The sequence below is a fragment of the Panthera uncia genome (assembly GCF_023721935.1).
Source record: "Panthera uncia isolate 11264 chromosome C1 unlocalized genomic scaffold, Puncia_PCG_1.0 HiC_scaffold_3, whole genome shotgun sequence".
Classification (NCBI taxonomy): Eukaryota; Metazoa; Chordata; class Mammalia; order Carnivora; family Felidae; genus Panthera; species Panthera uncia.
The window spans coordinates 82649302-82653131 of NW_026057584.1; the positions used below are offsets into that span (position 1 = coordinate 82649302).

The 3830-nt window shown below is 35.7% G+C and overlaps 1 non-coding gene across 1 annotated transcript; it reads left to right on the forward strand.

The window, feature by feature from the left end:
• Positions 1-2589: 2589 nt before the first annotated feature.
• On the forward strand, positions 2590-2695 carry LOC125911981 (U6 spliceosomal RNA). Its single transcript, XR_007454556.1, has one exon. It is a non-coding gene; the product is annotated as a U6 spliceosomal RNA (small nuclear RNA).
• The last annotated feature ends 1135 nt before the right edge of the window (positions 2696-3830 follow it).

A 3830-nucleotide genomic window follows, 5' to 3' on the forward strand; every position in this document is an offset into this window, starting at 1 on the left:
TTTCTGACATGCTACCTGGTAACTGGAGACCCTGGTATTTCCCCTTGTCTTTACTTTCCTTCTCTGTATTCTTTCTTACTTCCCTTTCTAATTTCCCATATGCCACTTCCTTTAAAAAAAAAAAAAAAGACCATTTAGGTTCCTCCCACTCATTGGCAGTTTATGATATCAAAGCTCTTCCGGCAGCTTTTCCGTATGATAAAAACATAAAACCTGGTTGTGAAAATCTTGTATAGAAGCAGTGTAAACTGTTTTTTTCTGGCCCAAAAAAGGAGAGTCAGCCACCACAATAGCTAACGTTTGTTATGTGAAATAAAATATGGGCAATATGTTTGTTCACTTAGCCTGTTTCTTGGAGCCTCACCTCTACTTCTAAATCATCCAGAGTAAGCCGCATGCAAATTCAATTATCTATTCCAGTAGATGGGAATAGCAATTTTTGGGGGTATGTTTATCTTTCCTTTGAATAGATAAAATCAACTTTCAATCTTAATTATACTGATCTTATTGAGGTGGTGAGAATATCGTTTTCATGGCCCCATATGTTGAATTCATATAGTGAGCCAAGGGGAATTCAAATGACTTCTTCAGGATCACCCAAGAGCCTTTGGAGGAGTCTTACTCCCAGAACAATGATTTTTCCATTTTGCCACATGGCTGTAGAAAACCCATACCTGATCTCAAGTACATTTTTCTAAATAAAGGGTAATCAACAGTCAGACACGTGGTAAACATATTAGGCTGCTGCTGTTACTCTGGTGTGCTATTATTTGGGGCCTATGAATAGGAAATGTAAAGTAATCTCACAAGGAATTTTATTCTAATGTTTTTTCAAAGAATAAAAGCTTTTCTTTGAAAGGAGTTAGGATGACAAAAACCTAAGATTATTAGAAACCTGGTAGTAGATCTTTCCTTGGCAAGATTAGGGTGAGTTATTACTAGTAAGTCGTAAGCAGGGTTCACTCATTTTCCTTTCGTAAGATGAACTTCAAAGGAAAAGTTGCCAAAGGCTTTGTGGCAGATCATTCAGTCACAATGCAATGGATTAAAGAAATACAGTACCTTTCTAGTCTTTCCATCTAGTATCCTACAACTAGTCTCTCTACCTGGACTAAACCTCAGATGTTTTGATTGTTAAAATTCTAATGTAGCCACATGTTGGTGGAGAAATTTAAAGCTTCTTATTTTTCATCACTGTGCTATGCTGCTTTCCAAGAAACTACTAGGCATTAAAATGTCACTTCTATTCATAATATCAAAATTCTTAATATATTATTCAATTTATACATAGCCATGTCGAATGTTTTCTTCCCTGGAGTGATCACCTTATTCACTGTGTGTGAAACCTGTCTTTTTATTTCTAAATACCAATTTTAGTAACATTATTTAAGAAACCAGAATAATAAAGGTTCAAGAAATAGACTCACAGATAAATGGTTTCTACTCTTTCTGGCTTCCTTACGAATAAAGTATTTTTCTACCGTATAGAGTCTATGTGCTTCTTACAAAAAGAAATTGTCTCTCTCATGACAGATGTTCTCCCTTAAAGTACTTTTGTTAACCAAATCCCAAAGGTATCATTTGACCTCCTTATGATGGTACTATTTTTTCCCATTTACTAATGGGATAGTGTAGTCTTAATTTTCTAAGATAGGGGACATTGACTTTTCATAAACAAAATATGTTTCATTATCTATCATTGAAAATGAAATGAATTTAGGGATGATAAAATCACTTCCTAAAGACAGCTTTATTTTGATGTTGGTGTGAGAAGTCTAGCAGGGAAAAGAAAACTTGCATACCTACTGGAAACTTAAGATGGACAGAAGAATGAAGCAAACATATATGGGATTCTTCAAATATATTTTAATAGACTGATTATTTTTATTAAATTCTTGTAATAAAACTTGATGCACCTCATACTCAAAGATGTTTTCCATATTTTATTCACATGATTTTGGTCCTAGTTTGTTTATAGATAGCAAAATGGGTATGTTTGTTCATTTCTAGAAAGGAATTTGATAAATTATTATTATTTTTCTCTTAAAATTTGTTGTAAAGGCCATATATTTTCCTTATTTTGGAGCCAAGATTCTAACTTCAGGGTTTTTTTTTTTTTTTTTATGCTGATTCCAGTGAATGTATTGCTATATGTATTTGTTAAGTTTGTTAGAATACTAAGTAACTGGATACACAACTAGAAACCACAAAAAAAACCCAACTGTAGCCAACTTGTAGAATCAAGAAGAAGGTGAAAAACCAAGAATCCAGATCGGGGAACCTCAGCTAGAAACTTCCACAGATATTCTGTTTAAAATTTTGTAGTAAAATTGACACCGTTTTAAAGAATTTGAGAAGGGCGCCTGGGTGGCTCGGTTAAGTGAATGACTTCAGCTCAGGTCATGATCTCACGGTTTGTGGGTTCGAGCCCCATGTCAGGCTCTGTGCTGACAGCTCAGAGCCTGGAGCCTGCTTCAGATTCTGTGTCTCCCTTTCTCTCTCTGACCCTCCCTTGCTCACACTCTGTCTCTCTTTCTCTCACTCTCTCTCTCAAAAAAAATAAACATTAAAAAAGTTTAAATATTTTTAGAAACTTGGCCCCTTAGTTACAAATGTCCAATTTCTAATGACACAGAGATTAGCATGGCCCCTGCACAAGGATGAGCTACCAACTCACGGAATGTTCAATATTTTTCTGAGGTGACAGGCTTTCTACTGTTACCTGTAAGCAGAGGAACTCTGAGATCATGAGAAGAAGCAGAAAAATACAAATGAGAAGGAGGAACCCAGGTAGCTTTGTGGCTTCATGTCCAGCCCTCTTGCCCTTACTTAGCCTGTGTCACACCATGCTAGCATGTCCTCCTGTAGTACTCACATGTGCCACCACTGTGACATCCCCTTTCTCTGAATTTCAGTGCTTACTTCTCAGCCTCTTTCCTTCTGAGTCACTCCTGGGAGTGAGGGGGTTCTTCCCAGTGTTTTGTAATACTGTGAGGCTCACCCCCAAAGTACTAAAAGTAGCTTTGTAATAAACACACAAGACATACAAATTTCCAATTTCTGAGGGGGAAAATCTGATTTTTTTTGCATGACTATGGTGCCTACTTAAGCATGAGAGACAAGTTTCTGCCTTACAGTTACATTTATGTGCCAGTGAGGACAGGATCGCTTTTAATAACAGAAATTTCCAGAGAAGGGAGTTGATCAGTGTAAGCTTAGAAGCCCTTCCAAATGCTGGATAAATCAAATCCAAACAAGCACATTAAGGATTATGGTGGATATTAAGAAGTATGAGATCATATGAGTATGAGACCCTGTCTTTGAAGATATTATAATCTAATTTATTATGGCAGCATAATAATAAGACTGATGGAAAATAAGAACAAATTATTTCAATAATCATTTAATAAAATAATAAATACCCCAAAGTGGAGCATACTTTATTGCTCTATAAATTGTGCAGAGAGCAAGAGGGAACAGGTCAGAAAGATTACTTGAAAGTACAATGGCTAACAGAAGTTGTGTAATTGTCAAAGGATATACATTGTTCCTTTAAAGCTGAGGCCTCAAAAAGGCAGAAATTTGTTCAGAAAGCATTTTATTTATTGATTTGCTTCATTGTGTTTTTAACTGAAGTACAGTTGACAACATGTGTCAGGTGTACAACATAGTGATTCTACAATTATATACATTGCTAAATGTTTACCGTAATAAGTGTAGTTGCCATCTGTCACCATATAAAGTTGTTATGGTATTATTGACTGTATCCCCTATGCTGTTCTTTTTATCCCTGTGACTTATTTATTTTATAATGGGAATTTTGTCCCTCT